This window comes from Lepisosteus platostomus, chromosome 14, assembly GCF_059453375.1.
Source record: "Lepisosteus platostomus isolate fLepPlt1 chromosome 14, fLepPlt1.hap1, whole genome shotgun sequence".
Taxonomy (NCBI): Eukaryota; Metazoa; Chordata; class Actinopteri; order Semionotiformes; family Lepisosteidae; genus Lepisosteus; species Lepisosteus platostomus.
In genome coordinates, this window is record NC_142624.1 from 581,564 (window position 1) to 600,000 (window position 18,437).

General features: G+C 59.5%; 1 protein-coding gene across 14 annotated transcripts in view; it reads left to right on the forward strand.

Moving 5' to 3' along the window:
* The first annotated feature begins 1,114 nt into the window (after positions 1 to 1,114).
* The window catches only part of atf7ip (activating transcription factor 7 interacting protein), a 32,745-nt gene continuing 15,422 nt past the window's right edge, over positions 1,115 to 18,437 (forward strand). For 5 of the 14 annotated variants that reach the window (XR_015926497.1, XR_015926496.1, XR_015926498.1 and 2 more), the window contains exon 1: positions 5,028 to 5,636. The gene's annotated coding sequence lies outside the window, so the exon portion shown is untranslated. Of the gene's footprint in view, positions 1,663 to 5,020; positions 5,637 to 15,112; positions 15,284 to 18,272 lie in introns of those variants that run through there. The other 9 variants (XM_088606943.1, XM_088606938.1, XM_088606934.1 and 6 more) reach the window with 8 other exon arrangements.

Genomic DNA, 18,437 nt, shown 5'->3' on the forward strand with positions numbered 1-18,437 from the left:
AGTCCTCAGAGCTGGTGCTGACACACTGGTGACGCAACGCCAGCGTGAGAAAGACACTCCTGTGTGTCTGGTGTTCAACTCCCAGGACCACCGGAGGGGGACACAGCTGTACCCCTGGGGTACCTGACCCTGTTTGTCCCAATAAACCCAGCCGGACAGGCGGGAGCCCCACCTCCGCTCAGCTGACACCCCTGGGAGTGAGAGTACCCCCAGAGTCCCCCTGGTCATTCAGGGGTGCAGCAGGAGTCAGGGATATGAAGGTGACTCTGCTCTCCTTGGGTTCCTGAGCTTTGGGGCGCAGCAGGAGAGGGGACAGACAGGAGACCAGAGAGACCAGCGAGGGCTGTGAGGTGGGGAGCCGTGCAGAGTCTGACAGGAGAGCAGCAGGAGGTTGAAAACCTGACGGGAACCAGTGCAGAGACTCCAGGACAGGAGTGATGGGATCACTTGTACTGGACCTGTCCGGGCTCCAGGCTGCCGGATTCTGGGCAGACTGGAGTTTGTTCAGTGAGGGTTCAGAAACCCCAGCGAGCAGGGCGTTACAGTAGTCAACACGGGGAAAGAGTGAAGTATCGACCAGCTTTTCAGCACCAGTTAGCAGCAACATCGAACGTAGTCTGGCAACATTTCCGAGGTGGAAGAACGACGTATTTATAATACTTTACAATACTCAGCATGGAAGGTCAAAATTCAAGCCAGGATCGCTTATCACCCATTCATTCTTCAACTGTGATTGAAGTTCACGCACAGTGCCAGTGAACCCAGCGGACAGCCTCAGAACCAGCTGTGAACCGTGACCCAGAGGACACCGGTAAACACTACTGACACACTGTGTGAGTGTAAGTGAGAGCATTTGGCACGACTCTACACCGAGGGTGGTAGGAGAGTGGAACGAGTTCCCCAGCCATGTTGTTGAAGCCGACACCCTGGACTCTCTGAATAATACAGCCCGTGTTCAGGATCCCGTCGCCGACAGGGACGCAGAGAAAGGCCGATTTGTAAACCCGTGAACCCGCTCGGCACCGCCGGCCCGCGCGGCCCCCGCCACGTGACCTGCGTGCCTGGGCGTCAGCATGGCGGCCACCTCGTGGTGACCTTTGAACTGTGACGTGCGCGCAGCCCGCACCCAGCCCTCGAACCGCGGCCCGGTGGCCCGTACAGCGCCGCGGAGAGACTGTGTGGGCCAGCGGACGGGCTGGGCAGCTCTGACCCCGCTGTCGAGGCCGCCGGACTCCGTGGAAATGTTTTCCCTTGAAAATGGATATCAAGTTAGCCCCAGCGTCCGGAAATAAATAAAGATGGTATCCGTGCATTCGTTTAATTATAAATGGCGCTGTCGGCTGTTCGCTGATGAATTAATTGAATTGCTTTTAGCGACCCGTGGGCACGTGACCGGGCCGGGCTGCTGACGTACCCCGGGCGCGCGGGCACGCGGGCACGCGGGGCGATTGCGTCACAGGGGCGCGGGTCTCGAGACGCTCGCACGCGTTTTTAACGTTTTTTCCCCCAAAAAAACGTTTTTGAAAACTGAGCGCCGAACCGGACCAACCCGGACCGTCCCAGACCAGACCAGACCAGACCGGCCCGGCACGCAGCGGAGCTCGCCGTCTGCCCCGGCACTGTGTGCGCCAGGCTCGGTTCGGGACCGGCGGCCGGACTCGGGTGAGTTTGTATTTCGTGTGAAAACCGGAGGAGTTCGAGTGCCGCCTGAGACATATAGAGCTGGAGTAAAGCTGTAGTACTGTTGTCATACTGTACAGGCCTGTGAGTATGGCTGTAGTACCGTTGTCATACAGTACAGGCCTGTGAGTATGGCTGTAGTACCGTTGTCATACAGTACAGGCCTGTGAGTATGGCTGTAGTACTGTTGTCATACTGTACAGGCCTGTGAGTACTGGTTTAGTACTGTACAGGCCTGTGAGTACTGGTTTAGTACTGTACAGGCCTGTGAGTACTACTGTTATACTGCCATAGTACTTTACAGGCCTGTGAGTACGGTTGTAGTATGGCCGTAGTACTGTACAGGCCTGTGAGTATGGCTGTAGTACTGTTGTTGTGCTGTACAGGCCTGTGAGTACAGCTGTAGTACTGTACAGGCCTGTGAGTACGGCTGTAGTACTGTACAGGCCTGTGAGTACGGCTGTAGTTGGGCTGTAGTACTGTACAGGCCTGTGAGTACGGCTGTAGTTGGGCTGTAGTACTGTACAGGCCTGTGAGTACGGCTGTAGTACTGTACAGGCCTGTGAGAACGGCTGTAGTACAGCTGTAGTACTGTACAGGCCTGTGAGTACGACTGTTATACTGCTGTAGTACTGTACAGGCCTGTGAGTACGACTGTTATACTGCTGTAGTACTGTACAGGCCTGTGAGTACGGCTGTAGTACTGTACAGGCCTGTGAGGAACGAGCTCTGCAGATCTCACCGGTCCAGTCGTGTGTTTTGGCCTCCGGGTCTGGCAAGCTGGTTAAACAGACCTGGGCTTCTGCCGTGTGCTGGCTGACCCGTATCGGCACAGTCCTGTTCTGCCCCAGCGCTGTGGTTTTCGTGACTCGGCCTGTTACAGCAGTAAGAACACCTGCACTTCTCCGGTCTGCACCCCTCAATCCACACGAGGACGGTCTTGGTCAATCTAATGTTTCTGTCAGCTGTGCCTGAAGCTCACCCTGCTGTGTTTCTAGCTCTGAGTCCTGGGCCCTCCTGTGCAGTCTGTGCAGGTCTCTCTTCCTTCAACGAGTCCCATTCATCCACTTAGTCCTGCTCCTGGAGTAGGTCTGTGTGTCTGGGGGCTGTCCAGTCCTGCTCCTGGAGTAGGTCTGTGTGCCTGTGTGCCTGTGTGTCTGTGTGCCTGTGTGTCTGTGTGCCTGTGTGTCTGGGGGCTGTCCAGTCCTGCTCCTGGAGTAGGTCTGTGTGTCTGTGTGTCTGGGGGCTGTCCAGTCCTGGTCTGTGTGTCTGGGGGTTTTCTGGGGCTGTCCAGTCCTGGTCAGTGTGTCTGGGGGCTGTGTCAGGTGTGTGTGTGTCTGTTTGTGTGTGTCAGGTGTCAGGTGTCTGTGGTGCTCCTGTTGTTAAGCCCTCCAGTCTCAGCTGTGGCTCTGAGCTGCCTGTTTTCTCAAGGCAGGCCGGTTTCCTGAGCTGCCCTCCCCTCCCCCTCTCTTCCCTCCCAGCGCATTCCTGCCCCTGGCATCCTGCAATCCCTGGGCCGGAGCGCGGATCGGCGCTTCAGCGCTGTCTCCGTCACCAGTCACTCTCCCCCTGTCCCCCCGGGCTGGTGCACACTCCCAGACCCCTCTCCCTGGGGGCGCGCGCCCCTTGTCATGTGAAGGGTTCGACAGTCCAGCTCTGGAAACGTGGGTATGGTCTGTGTGAAGAGCTCCCTCTCTCTGTGTCTGTCTGCTCAAGACAGGAGACTAACAGAGCAAGGCTGACTTCGCCACAGCCAGGCAGAGCAGTGCTCACTCATAACCTTTATCTCTAAAGCGCCTTTCCGGACACAAGGATGCTGTACACACTGATAAAGAAAGAGTGTCAATATGGAGGAGGTCAGAGATGTGTACTGCAGCCAGATTGTTTGGAGCCTTGAAGGTCAGACAAGCTCTTGTGTTGAATACCAGACTATAGGCAGCCAGTGCAGGAGGGAGATGAGTTAGCAGTCTAACTGCAGAGTTCTGGAAATGTTGCAACTTATTAAGACGAGAATTTGGGAGCCTATAAAGTAGAGCTGCAGAAATCCAGCCTTGATGTTATAAATGCAGGAAACAGGCACTTGGTATTACAAGATTATGACTCCCTCCCTCTCCAGGAGACTGACCAGTGTCCAGGCAGGCAGGGCTGTGCTGACCCCTCTCTCCCCAGGGGACTGACCGCTGTCCAGGTGGGCTGCAGACCACTGTCCCCTTGAGGGGTGAGAGGGGGGAGCATGACTGTTTCGTTATGTCTGTAGTTCAGGTTAAAGGGCTTTGTCACCGGGGGTTCCCGGTTCGAGTCGCACCTCTACCTGACCCGTGTTGTGCAGTGCAGCCCTGCCCGTGTCCCTTGCTGCGGTTGTGGTTGTTAGGGTGCGCTGTCGCTTTAAGAGCAGCCCTGCGGTTGTGCTGCTGTCTGTGAGGCAGGCAGGCTGGCACTCTGACCTCTGCAGGGCAGTCTGGGAACAGCAGCGGCGGCCATCTTAGCTCTGAGCAGAGAGAGCCAGGCTGGGCCCGGCTGCCTCGGGGACGAGACAAAATGGCCGACAGAGGGGGGGCGGGGGGGTGGGGTTCTCACAGTGCCAGAGTGGGCCATGATGTTTTCCAGATTTTCTGACAAATCCTGTTTGTTTTGTCCTTAAATAATTTGAGTGGCCTGAATTGCATGTGGGCTGTTTCCGTAATAATAACCGCAAAGATAAATAAACGCTTGACCAACTCGTTTGCCCTTTGTGTTGCCTGGGATTGCCCTTGGGGCAGCTGTGCCTGAGCTGCTCTCGCCCTGGGGCAGGAGCGTTCGCCAGGCTCTGAGAGGCCTGGGGGTGCCTGACTGGACTGGACCGGACCGGCCCGGACCGGCCCGGACCGGACCGCTGCTGCGCGCGAGGCCGTGTTCCTGGCCAGACGAGGTTTGCTAGGAAAGCTCTTGGGTGCTACCCGGCGGTCTGGGCCAGTTCCTCTGCAGCACTGGTGCCGGTCCGAACCCGAGCGCCAGGCCCGGCCCACAGCTGGCCGCTCTGCTGTGCTCCTGCTCTGGCCGGTTGGTAACGGGGAACAGCAGAGCCGTGCGCACCTCCCTGACACCCTCCCCTCCCCCGGAGCTCTGTCTCCCTGGCGACGGAGCTACAGCACGCTCCAAACCCCGGACTGGAGTCGGCGCGAGCCTCCTCTCCCTGCCCCCTGCCCCCAGCGCCCAGCTCCGTCTCTGGCCCGGGCGCGGAGCAGAGGGCTGGCGAGGGTGGGTTACCACCGGCTCCGCCCCGAGCCGCCGGAGCTGAGCTGAGCTGAGCTGAGCTGAGCTGAGCTGAGCTGAGCTGAGCTGAGCTGAGCTGTGCTGGTGACTTAGCCCTCCGTGGGCTGATGAGCAGCTCATGAGCGTGAAGCGGGGGTGAGGTGACTCAGCTGACACCACACACACACACACAGAGGCTCAGGCTGCATGGCTGCTGCATTGAGGAAGTGCCTCCGGTCTGTACAGCCAGCCAGCTGGCTGGGGGGAGGGGGAGAGTGAGGGCAGGAGGGAGGACACGCAGTGTGGCTGGGGGGAGGAGAGAGAGAGAGAGAGAGAGGGAAAGAAGCAGGAAACGGAGAGCTGAGCGAGTAAGGGAACAGATGACTGACTTGATTCTCCCCCCAGCAGGCACGCGGTCCTCCTGCGTGTGCAGTCGTGAGGCGGGCACGAGCAGGGGGGAGGGGTGTGCACTGGTGAAAAGGGGAGGGGCTTGTGCGTGTGTGTGTGTGCGCGCGAGTGTGTGTGTCGGCCCTGCCCCCTCCCCCTCCCCCTCCCCCCCCCTCCCCCTGCTCTTTGTGTGTGAGAGGGAGGAGGGAGCTGCTCTCAGTACAGGCAGCGCTCGGCTCCGCCAGGGGCCTCGCTGTGCTCTCTCGGTCTCTGTCCCCGGGCCTGCTGCGGACGCGCTCGCCAGGACTGCGCCACGCCGCCAGCTCTCCGGCGCACCAGTAAGTGTTGGCGGGTTCGGGGGTTTCCGGGCTGGGCCGGCGGGGGCCGGCGGGGGCCGGGCGTGCCGCGTGCCGTGCGGCGGTGAGGACAGAGGGGGCGCTCTCCCGGCCCGGGCTGGGGGGCGGGGCATGGGGCGGTGGCGATCGGGTCTGCGCGGTCCGCCCTGTCTGCTCTGGAGGCCTTTGTGTTTGTAAAGGGACTTTCTTGCTGTGGCTCAGCTCTTTCTGACTTGCCGGGTTTTTGGGGTGCGAGTGTGTTGGGGTTCGGGCCAGGGCTGCCGGTGCCGTCGCCCCCTTGGGGCGGAGTTGTGTCCTTCAGGGTGTTTTCCGCGGAGCTGGCCCTTCGAGCTCGGGCTTGGAAAATCCGAGCCGGTGCCGGAGCGCAGCTGGGGCAACAGCGATTCCTGGGGGGGGTCTGAAGAGCGTCCCTGTCCCACGGCTCCGGGGTATAGCACCGAGCACGGGATGGAGCAGGCACAAACCCGGCAGCGCTGTTTCCTGCAGGGCCTGATGCAGACGCTTGCGCCGTTGGTTCTAGGGTCTTGCGTGGCTTTACAAAGCGTGTGTTGGTCTGTGGTAGCTGGGTGAGATTCCTGTCTTCAGACCTGTTGGAGGTCCGGTCATACAGTGTGCCTACCGTCCGCCCAGGAGGACTTGGGTTCGATTTCTGCGCAGCGTGTGACCGGATTGTATCCGCGACATGCCCAGCACCCGGGTGCGATTGTCAGCACTAACCTGATGGGCCCAACAGCCTCCTCGTGTTGGTAAACTTGTAGAGGTGTCTGTACTTAGTGAGCATTTGTACCTATCTGGCATTATAGCTCTTTTGTATAACAGAGGATTGTAGATGACTACATCTAAGACACTCTTGGTGCCTGGTGAGAGGATTGTGCTCTGTACACACTGGGGCACAGGTCCCGCGATCCCTCTGGGTCTGCAGAGGACTGTAGACTCCGACCCCTGTGTCCTGCAGGAGTCTCTCGGGTCAGCTGGCGCTACGTCCTGCTGGTGTGCTCTGAACCACTCTGCTGCTCTGGGAGCTAACCCTGAACCGCAGGGACTGCTGAAGTATCCTCTGGGTTCAGCCTCTCTTCTCCGATAGGCAGCTGCTTCCCCAAATAGTTTGTCCTATCCTGCGTTGGGGAAGACTGAAATGACATCATAGATCCTGACGTACTGGAGTGACATAGTACCCGACGTACTGGAATGACATCATGGGCGCTGGCTCATCGGAGTGACATCATGTATCCCTGACATACTGGATCATGACTCATGAATGCCAGCTCACTGGAGTGACATCATAATACCCGACATACTGGAGTGACATCATGAATGCTGGCTCACTGGTGTGACATCATGAATGCTGGCTCACTGGTGTGACATCATGAATGCTGGCTCACTGGTGTGACATCATGGATGCTGGCTCACTGAAGTGACATCATAGTACCCTGACATTCTGAAGTGACATCATAGACATTCAGAGGCTTGAATTAGTTCAGGCGCTGAGTTACTGTAAAAACTGTGGAAGTGCTCGGGCATTGTAGTGTCCCCAGAAGTGTTGAAGAACTGCAGTGACGCCACTTATGGAGTCTCCTCTGGGAGGTAGCGATTGTTCCCAGGCGACAGCGGGTCGCAGCGATGAGCCCTGTTGTTTCCTTGTCTGGAATGGCTTCATGATCACTGGGCTCAGGGCTGGTGGGCCGAAGACCTTCTTTCTTGTGAGTGTCTGATTCCGGTGAAGAAGAAGCCATCGTCTTCATGGTTCTCTGTCTCGGTGAGACTAGACTGTGCCGGAGCTGTGGGCGGAGGTTACTGTGCCTCTTCATAAACAAGCAGGCAGTCGGTCTGCATGACTGCGCAGTAGTTTGTCCACTGGAGTGAGGACTGCAGTTCCCCTCACGGACACAGCAGGCCACACCACCCATGACAACAACAGCAGGGCCTGGCTGTTTTAGGTTCTCTCTTGAACTTTCTGTGATGATGGGGTGTCCGGTCTCTGTAACCCCACTGTCACCCTGACACAGGACACAGAGGTGCAGACGTGTTGTTACAGACTGAGTGTCTGTTCAGGAGTGATGATGATGATGATGATGATGAAGGGTGTCAGTGAGGGGCTCTGGGTGACTCTATCCTCTCTCCAGCTCCAGTGTCCAGTCTCTGTCTGTAACCCCACTGTCCCTCTGACACAGGACACAGAGGTGCAGACGTGTTGTTACAGACTGAGGGTCTGTTCAGGAGTGATGATGATGATGAAGGGTGTCAGTGTGGGGCTCTGGGTGACTCTATCCTCTCTCCAGCTCCAGTGTCCAGTCTCTGTCTGTAACCCCACTGTCACCCTGACACAGGACACAGAGGTGCAGACGTGTTGTTACAGACTGAGTGTCTGTTCAGGAGTGATGATGATGATGAAGGGTGTCAGTGTGGGGCTCTGGGTGACTCTATCCTCTCTCCAGCTCCAGTGTCCAGTCTCTGTCTGTAACCCCACTGTCCCTCTGACACAGGACACAGAGGTGCAGACGTGTTGTTACAGACTGAGTGTCTGTTCAGGAGTGATGATGATGATGATGATGATGCCTGGCTCCGTGTCCCTTGCTGCGGTTGTGGTTGTTAGGGTGCGCTGTCGCTTTAAGAGCAGCCCTGCGGTTGTGCTGCTGTCTGTGAGGCAGGCAGGCTGGCACTCTGACCTCTGCAGGGCAGTCTGGGAACAGCAGCGGCGGCCATCTTAGCTCTGAGCAGAGAGAGCCAGGCTGGGCCCGGCTGCCTCGGGGACGAGACAAAATGGCCGACAGAGGGGGGGGGTTCTCAGCAGTGATGTTTCCTTCAGGAAGTGTGTGGAAGTGCGCTGGAGATCCTCTCACACTGGCTGTTGTTTCCAGGCTTACAGTGTGAAACCTCTGTCAGACGCCACTCTTTTATGCTTGGAGCGAGCTTGCCAGTCCAGCCTGCGAGGGCTGCGAGGGCTCTCCGCAGCCCGAGTGTATCCCTGTACCCCTGAGGGCGCACCCAGCCGCCCAGCGGCGACCCAGGAGCGCAGTCTGGCGCCACAAAGGGGACCGTTTCTCTCTCCTCGCCCCTCGGCCCGGCCTGGGCGCGCGGGGGGGGGGTTGCCTGAGCCTGGGGTCAGCTGACCCTCCTCCTCCGGGGGGCGCTGTTGGCTGTGTTTGCGTCACACCACTGGGCCCAGCGCCTGCGCCTCGCCCGGCTCGGGGTTTAAAGAGAGACGCTGCCTTCCCACTTCCTGCAGCCGGCTGAGCGTCTGCGTGTGGCCCTGTAGCTGCTCCTGGCACGCTGTGCGTGTTGGCGGCGGCCCTGCCGTGTGCACGCTGGCGGAATCGTGCGGTGTCATTTGCACAGCCCCCCCTTTGTGAGTGTTTGTTTACTGCCTCTGCAGGGCCTGTGGAAATGTGTTATTGTAGCTGGTTGCATCATCCTTGTTGCCGAGCAGACTTGGGGAGCTGCCCCGCTGATTGGCTGGGGGCTGTGGACCAATGAGAGCAGGGGGAGGGGCGGGGGGCGGGACTGTGATGTCAGCGGGGACAGTGTGCTGCTGATCTCTGCTCGGGTCTGATAGTTTCATAACAGAGTCCGGGCCAGGCTCCGCCCCCAGAAATTCACAGGTCTGGCCCACCTTCACCTCTGGCACGAGTGTCTGCATCAGGCCCTGCGGGGTCCACAAAAGGCCCCAGCCCTGCCAGATATAGTGCTGCTGTGTTAGTGTCTGCTCCATTTCGTGCATGGTGTTGTGCTGCGTGTGCATTCTCCCAGTCGCGGGCTGCCGGTGGCCCTTTGCAAACCGTACTGGTGACCTGGAGCAGCACACAGACGGAGACTTCCAGCCTCGCGCCCCTGTGAGGGGGGTTGTTCACAGTGTCCATCATCTGGTCCCAGTGCTGTCAGAGTGCTGCTGGTAGTTCAGCCTGGGTGGATCAGACTGCTGTGGACTGGCGGTTCCGCCGCCCGCTGTGGGCGGGTCGCGCTTGGGTTTTCTGTGACTTGTTGTGAGTTTTTTCGTGTTCTCCCTGAGTGGGTGTGGGCGGGGCGGGGCCTCTAGACACCTCTCCGCCCTAACCAAGAACAAGCGGCGCTGTACACAGAGGGTGGTGGGGGTGTGGAACAAGCTGCCCAGCTGGACTCTTTCAGGAAGCAGCTGGGTGAGGTCCTGGGACCAGTGAGCTACTGACTGCTCACCAAGACTCCTCTTGTCTGTGACCTTTCTGATGAGATCTAAGAGCAGGGCCTGCTGCCGTGACTGCGGTTCTGAACCGGTTCTCAGCAAGGTCGGGCAGAGCCCGGTTCTGTACTGGGTCGGGGAGGGGGCCGTTCTGTACTGGGTCGGGCAGAGCCCGGTTCTGTACTGGGTCGGGGAGGGGGCCGTTCTGTACTGGGTCGGGGAGAGGGCCGTTCTGTACTGGGTCGGGCAGAGGCCGGTGTTGGTGAAGGTCTGGTTTGAGCGTCGCTCTGGAAGACTCAGGGTTGCCGTGATGTTACAGGCAGGAAGGCCTAGTTCAGCCGCCTGTGAGCCCTGAGCCCCTCGGAGCGAGGCCCGGAGCGCCGCAGGCCCGGTCCACAGGCTTTCAGGAGTGCAGAACACGGAGATATCGGCACACTGGATCCTCAGCACAGCGGCGATCAGGCCTCTCTGCTCTCCCTGCGTTGTCTCTGAGGTGCAGGTACAGCCCTGCATGACTCGGGCTTGCAGAGACGTTATTCATTCAGCAGCGGGATACTGGGAGTGAATACCTCGCTCACACCCTCCTCAGTCTGCGGCCGATTCGGGGATCCCCCAGCCCCCTGAGTGTGGGACAGTGTGAGCCTGGAGGGAGCAGGGGCCTGAGATGAGTTATTTCAGTGCTCTCTCCTTTCCAGTTGTGTTCAGTGCCGCTGCCTGTGAAGATGGGGTGTTCAGGCAGCCAGCGGAGCCAGGGAGCGTGGTTCCCAGTGGTCCTGCCGGGGATCTTCTCTTTGTGCTCCTGCGCCAGGCCGGTTCGCAGGGCTGCCGGCGTTCCCCAGGGCTCTGTGCTGGGTCCTGACTTGTTAGTTTGCTACCGTGGCTCTAGGAGTCTCTGCTCTGTGGTTTCTGGGCTTCATGGGTGTTTGTGTGATGGGGAGTGGCAGGAGTTTCTTGAACGTGAGGCGGTGACAAGGCCTCAAGAGGCTGGGGACTGGGGTGTAGCAGTTGGAAACTGGGGTTACTCTGGACCCTGCATTTTCGTTTGAAGGTCAAGACTGGATCCTCACCAGGCCCTTGTTCCTCCTGCTGAGTGAAACTTCTGTTCCAGTGTGACTGAAGTCCTGACTCAGCCTGTGAGCTCAGTGAAGACCCCAGGCCTGTCCAGTGTGCTGAAGTCCTGACTCAGCCTGTGAGCTCAGTGAAGACCCCAGACCTGTCCAGTGTGCTGAAGTCCTGACTCAGCCTGTGAGCTCAGTGAAGACCCCAGACCTGTCCAGTGTGACTGAAGTCCTGACTCAGCCTGTGAGCTCAGTGAAGACCCCAGACCTGTCCAGTGTGACTGAAGTCCTGACTCAGCCTGTGAGCTCAGTGAAGACCCCAGACCTGTCCAGTGTGACTGAAGTCCTGACTCAGCCTGTGAGCTCAGTGAAGACCCCAGACCTGTCCAGTGTGACTGAAGTCCTGACTCAGCCTGTGAACTCAGTGAAGACCCCAGACCTGTCCAGTGTGACTGAAGTCCTGACTCAGCCTGTGAGCTCAGTGAAGACCCCAGACCTGTCCAGTGTGACTGAAGTCCTGACTCAGCCTGTGAGCTCAGTGAAGACCCCAGACCTGTCCAGTGTGACTGAAGTCCTAAATCAGCCTGTGAGCTCAGTGAAGACCCCAGACCTGTCCAGTGTGACTGAAGTCCTGACTCAGCCTGTGAGCTCAGTGAAGACCCCAGACCTGTCCAGTGTGACTGAAGTCCTAAATCAGCCTGTGAGCTCAGTGAAGACCCCAGACCTGTCCAGTGTGACTGAAGTCCTAAATCAGCCTGTGAGCTCAGTGAAGACCCCAGACCTGTCCAGTGTGACTGAAGTATTGATACAAAGCAAATCTTCAGTTGAGTCAAGCTGATCCAGGCCTCTTCACTCAGGGTCACACAGTGGGGTATCGGAGCCTCCTCTCTCTGATGAAGACTGGGGTCACCAGTGGGGTGACAGAGCCTCCTCTCTCTGAAGAAGACTGGGGTCACCAGTGGGGTGACAGAGCCTCCTCTCTCTGATGAAGACTTGGGTCACCAGTGGGGTGACAGAGCCTCCTCTCTCTGATGAAGACTGGGGTCACACAGCGGGGCGACAGAGCCTGCTCTCTCTGATGAAGACTGGGGTCACCAGCGGGGCGACAGAGCCTCCTCTCTCTGATGAAGACTGGGGTCACCAGCGGGGCGACAGAGCCTCCTCTCTCTGATGAAGACTGGGGTCACCAGCGGGGCGACAGAGCCTCCTCTCTCTGATGAAGACTGGGGTCACCAGTGGGGTGACAGAGCCTCCTCTCTCTGATGAAGACTGGGGTCACCAGTGGGGTATCGGAGCCTCCTTTCTCTGATGAAGACTGGGGTCACCAGTGGGGTGACAGAGCCTCCTCTCTCTGATGAAGACTGGGGTCACCAGTGGGGTGACAGAGCCTCCTCTCTCTGATGAAGACTGGGGTCACCAGTGGGGTATCGGAGCCTCCTCTCTCTGATGAAGACTGGGGTCACCAGTGGGGTGACAGAGCCTCCTCTCTCTGATGAAGACTGGGGTCACCAGTGGGGTATCGGAGCCTCCTCTCTCTGAGGAAGACTGGGGTCACACAGTGGGGTGACAGAGCCTCCTCTCTCTGATGAAGACTGGGGTCACCAGTGGGGTGACAGAGCCTCCTCTCTCTGATGAAGACTGGGGTCACCAGTGGGGTATCGGAGCCTCCTCTCTCTGAGGAAGACTGGGGTCACACAGTGGGGTGACAGAGCCTCCTCTCTCTGATGAAGACTGGGGTCACACAGTGGGGTGACAGAGCCTCCTCTCTCTGAGGAAGACTGGGGTCACCAGTCACTGGTGACTGTTTGGGCTGGTGTGGGCCAGCGAGCTGCGCTGCCCCTTGGCTCTGAACTGCGCCGCTGTCGCGCCCTCTGCGCCTCCCTCGCGCCCCGGCAGCGATGCATGCAGGGAGCGGGGGGCTGTGGGCGCCTCGTGGTGCTGCCAGCTTCCCCAGCAGCTGGCGTCTCCAGGAGGAGCTCCGTCTCCGTCTGCCTCTCGGACTGCAGCTCCTCCCGCGCCGCTCCGCCGTTGCCTGGCAACCGCCGCGGAGCGGGGGGGGAGGGGAGCAGCTCGGCCGGCCCCGTGCTGCCGAGCGAATCGGTCCTCTCCGCAGAGCGAAGCAGCTGGCAGCAGTGCATGCTCTCGCTGCAGCGCCGAGCAGGGACCTCCACAGACATGCAGGCTCGAACCGGCAGCCTCCTGGGACGCAGGGCCAGCGGTCCGACAGGATGCTCCCTCTCCCTCTTCCTGCACTGCAGCTGCTGGCTCTTAGTCTTTGGGTTCTCCCATCTGATGGAAGGCTCACATTTTAAACAGTGAGGAAGCAGTCTTTGCCCTTTAGATGACTGATGTGCCTGCAGGATTCTGTACGCAGTGCCCTGTTCTCTCTGTGCTCTCTATGCTCTATTCTCTCTGTGCTCTGTGCTCTGTGCCCTGTGCTCTCTATGCTCTCTATGCTCTCTATGCTCTCTATGCTCTCTATGCTCTCTATGCTCTCTATGCTCTCTATGCTCTGTGCTCTGTGCTCTCTATGCTCTCTATGCTCTCTATGCTCTCTATGCTCTGTGCTCTGTGCTCTGTGCTCTGTGCTCTGTGCTCTCTGTGCTCTCTGTGCTCTCTCTGCTCTCTCTGCTCTCTCTGCTCTCTCTGCTCTCTGTGCTCTCTGTGCTCTCTCTGCTCTATGCGCTCTGTGCTCTGTGCTCTCTGTGCCCTGTTCTCTCTATGTCCTGTGTTGTCTGTGCCCTGTTCTCTCTATGTCCTGTGCTGTCTGTGCCCTGTGCTGAATGTGCCCTGTGCTGTCTGTGCTCTGTGCCCTGTGAGGGTTCTGCTCTGCTGTCTGATCTGGAACCGCAGCTCAGGGTCCGTTGGCTCTGGAACGTGACCTCACTGCGGTTCTAGAGCGAGGGAGCAGCTGTGACTCGCCCCTCCCCTGCAGCAGACCGGCTCAGACCAGTTCACCAGCTGCCTACCCATTGGCTGAGCGCGGGCTGTACCACGGCGCAGCGGGGGAGGGGAGGGCGGGGGGAGGGGACTGCTGGCAGAGTTCAGAGTTACCCCCATCATGGCTGTCAGGAACAGGGCTGTGTCGTGCGAAAAGGACGCTGAGTTATTTCCTGTGCTGTCTGGTGTGCTGAGCAGGGCTCGATCGAGACAGTTTGCTGTTTACCAGCGTGGGAGGGAGGCTGTGAATCTCTCGCTGCACAGCAGTCTGATCCACTCCAGGTGTGACAGTGCTGTCAGTCAGACTCCCAGTGCACAGCAGTCTGATCCACTCCAGGGTTTACAGTGCTGTCAGTCAGACTCCCAGTGTGCAGCAGTCTGATCCACTCCAGGGTTTACAGTGCTGTCAGTCAGACTCCCAGTGTGCAGCAGTCTGATCCACTCCAGGGTTTACACTGCTGTCAGTCAGACTCCCAGTGTGCAGCAGTCTGATCCACTCCAGGTGTGACAGTGTTGTCAGTCAGACTCCCAGTGTGCAGCAGTCTGATCCACTCCAGGTGTGACAGTGCTGTCAGTCAGACTCCCAGTGTGCAGCAGTCTGATCCACTCCAGGGTTTACAGTGCTGTCAGTCAGACTCCCAGTGTGCAGCAGTCTGATCCACTCCAGGGTTTACAGTGCTGTCAGTCAGACTCCCAGTGCGCAGCAGTCTGATCCACTCCAGGTGTGACAGTGCCGTCAGACTCCCAGTGCTCACTAGATTGATCCACTCCAGGGTTTACTGCAGGAAGTCGTACAGATTGTGCTGTGATTATTTATAGGCCTCATCCATTGAAGTTATTTTAGCTGCACGGCGGTGTTAGTGGTGTTCTGACTGGGGTAAGCGGGTGTTTAGGGAGGCTGGTGGTAAGTACAGGCGTTTCTCAACAGGATGCTGACACCCCAGTTTTCCCAGTCTCTGGGAGAAAAGACTGGGAATTAAGGAGGTTCAATATAACTCTGTCGCTGGTCTGAACACCACGTAGAGCTGGGGAGATGTGGAGCACGCTCGACGCTCCTGCTGCAGAGTAACCCTTCACTGCTGCTCTTGAGCACTCTTCATTTCCCAGGCAATTAGTGCCATTAGCTGGGGCACCACAATTGGTGCTGCCATCTTGTTGTTTAAAAAGTCATCAGTCAGCTCAGCTGAACTCCCCTCCCCCCTCCCCCCCTCCTCGTGGTGCTGAGTGGTACAGTCCAGGCTGCTGTAATTTTCCACTCGCTCTGCCTGTGTGTGTGTCTGTGTGTCTCCCTGCGGCCACTCTGCCAGGCCGGCTCCACCCCCTCACCCCCGCGCCCCAGCGCTTGGTCCGGCCCTGCTCCTCCTCCTCCAGCCTGCTCTCCGGGGCTGGCGCTCCCTCTCGCAGTCTCCCGGCCTGCTCCTGCTCCACGCCTGCTGCAGGAGTCGTCTCGCCACGCAGGGGGACCGCCGGCTGCCGAGGTGCCTGCTTCGCCGGCTGCGTGTTCGCTGCTGCGCGTCCGGCCTGCGCCTGCGTCGGGCTGCGTCTGGCCTGCGCCTGCGCCTGCGCCTGCGTCTGCGTCGGCCTGCGCCTGCGTCTGCGTCCGGCCTGCGCCTGCGTCTGCGTCGGCGTGCGAAGGGGTGGAGCCAGGCAGTGGGAGGAGAATGGAAGGCTGGATTTGTGCTTGATGGATATTTTGGGCTGTTGCGTTTAAGTGCGCGGCCCAGGTGAAAGAGCTCGTCCTGCAGGGCCTGATGCAGACGCTCGCCGGGGAGGAGGTGTTTGTCCCGCCGGGTCAGGCTCTGGAGCGGAGCCGAGCACGCCCGGGTCACGGGTCCGGGGAGCCGAGCGGACTGGCCTCGTGGGGTTGCTGTGACCGCGGTGTGTTTTCGCCGGGTGAGAAAGGATATCTGGAGGTTTCCGAGCCAGGAAGGCTGGTGGGAAAGTGGCTACAAAACCCAGTGACGCGAGAGCCGAGCTTTCCTGAGCTGGGTTTCATGGCACAGCGCGGCGCAGACTGGAGCCGCTGTACGGACCGGCGCGGTCCGGGCCGCAGCTCTGGAACTTCTGGTCCAGACAGGGTCGTGAAAAGCTGGAATGCTGCCTTCTGTGCTGGCGTGGGGGAGAGAGCAGGGACTCGCTGGTCAGCACCAGAGAGCGACGGAGCCACCTGGTGGCCCATCACCGGCACTCCTCTCACTCGGGCAGCCCGGTTCTCCTGTGCGTTCTGTTCCAGCTCTCCGGGTCCTCGTGCCGCTGACGGAGCCCCCCGCCCCGCTGCTCGTGTCTCCTCAAGGGGTTCCCTCGCCGCTGTGTGGCCTGACCACCCTTAATTCCTCTGACAGCACTACCCCACTGACCCACAGGGGGCGCTGTTGTGAGGTTCCAGTCACAGCCCGTTGAGCTTCAGTGAAATTTGCGCCATTTAGTGTTGAAGGCTAATGATCTCTGTATGGTTACAGTGGTGACTGGAGGGGTACGGCGTGACCCAGACTGGACCGGCGGTCTCTGGACTGTAGGGGTACAGCGTGACCCAGACTGGACCGGCGATCTCTGGACTGTAGGGGTACGGCGTGACCCAGACTAGACCGACGGGCTCTGGACTGTAGGGGTACGGCGTGACCCAGACTGGACCGGCGGTCTCTGGACTGTAGGGGTACGGCGTGACCCAGACTGGACCGGCGGTCTCTGGACTGTAGGGGTACGGCGTGACCCAGACTGGACCGGCGGTCTCTGGACTGTAGGGGTACGGCGTGACCCAGACTGGACCAGTGATCTCTGGACTGTAGGGGTACGGCGTGACCCAGACTGGACCGGCGGTCTCTGGACTGTAGGGGTACGGCGTGACCCAGACTGGACCGGCGGTCTCTGGACTGTAGGGGTACGGCGTGACCCAGACTGGACCGGCGGTCTCTGGACTGTAGGGGTACAGCGTGACCCAGACTGGACCGGCGGGCTCTGGACTGTAGGGGTACAGCTGGACCCAGACTGGACTGTGCTGGAGAGCGGGGCGGATTACCAGTCTCTTGCTGGCAGAGGGAAGGGAGGCGTGTGGGTTGTGCTTGCTGGGTTAGTCCACACTGCGCAGCGGCGCGCGGTCAGGCCCAGGGCTGTGGGCTGCTGTCCTGCGCCCAGTCATTTCACCAGGCAGAGCTCGAGGACACGCTGTCCCGCTGCCTGAAGCACCACTGCCCCGAGCTGCAGGTCGTGTTGAACTGTGTGACATAGATGCAGAATTATACAGGCTTTTACCTTGGAGAAAACAGGAGTGTTGACTTCTGGGAGATGTAGTTTATTGAGCTGTTGTGATATCTGTAGATTGAGTTGACAGTGTGGAGCTGCATTCAGCTAAAGCTCTAATTACTGGAAGGTGTTTGACCGTTTTATAAACTGCGTTTCCCAAAGGCCTTTGCTTCAGGCATCTACTCTAGAGCTGCTTGAATCAGTGAGCGCTGGCCACTGGGTGCAGCTTTTGATTTTTTTATTTCTATGAGAATGTGATGAATCTCCTGCACAGTTTTACATTGTCCTCATTTGTAAAAGTTTTTTTCAGGCCTGGGAGAATAACAGGACTGTATCAGATGCGCGCAGGTTGTGAGACGTTAGAACAGAGTGGAGGTTAAACGAGGGCAGCAGTTCGTCCCGGTGCGTGTGAGAGCTCATATTAACTGATCCCAGGTTCTCGTCCCACTGCTTCCGGAAAGAGTCCAGGGTGTCGGCTTCAACTGCACCATGACTGGGCAGCTTGTTCCACCCTCCCACCACCCTTGGTGTAGAGAAGTGCCTCCTGCTCTTCCCTGCGGCTGTTCCTGGTGCCCCCCGGTCCTGCCTGTCCGGTGCAGCTGGAGCTCCCTGGGCCGAGCCCGTCGGGGCGTTTGAGGGTGGCGAACGCGAACCGGGGCTCCTCGTCAGTCTCTCGGCTCAGGTCTATGTGGGCTCGTCTCTGACCTGATGACCGGAGCTGTACAGCGCGTCCTGCGTCCACTCCTGCTGCCCCCCCGCGGCGCCTGGCGGCTGTAGGTGATGAGCTCAGCTCAAGCCCCGTGTGGAGCCGAGTCCAGCTGGACTGGAGTGGTCTGGGAGCTGCGCCGTGGTCCCGGTACCCATCCCTGCGGTACCCCAGTCTGGGCTTCCCGGTCTCTGACCGCCTGCGGGAGCCGCCGCCGTAAGACCACTCCTCGCAAAGAGGAGGAGCTGGAGTGGGGCCCCCAGTTCTGGTCCCCTGGAAGATCCCCGGCCGCACCGCGCGACACCCCGGCGGCTGGCTGGCTTTCCGCCGTCCTCTGGCAAGAGCGAGCCGCGGCTTCCGTGGCGTGTTCCCCACCCCCGCCACCCTCTGTGTACAGAAGGGCCTGCCGCTCTCCGGTTTACTGACCCCCGACTCCTGTTCCCTGTGGCTCCTGCTCGAGTTTCCCTGCTGGTTCTGAAAGCTGAGGGGTCGGAGCGGCTCTGTTCGGTCAGCGCAGGGCTGGGTCCCAGCTCGGCCTCGTCCCGGGACCGGTCCGACAGCGGGCCGCGCAAACCCGTGGCTCGTCGTCCGCGGGTCCGGCGGTCAGATCCCTTGCAGGCCTGGGCCGATCCCAGTATCCGCTTTCAAAGCTCCTGTCGCTGGAGCTCGAATCCTGCCCCGCCGGC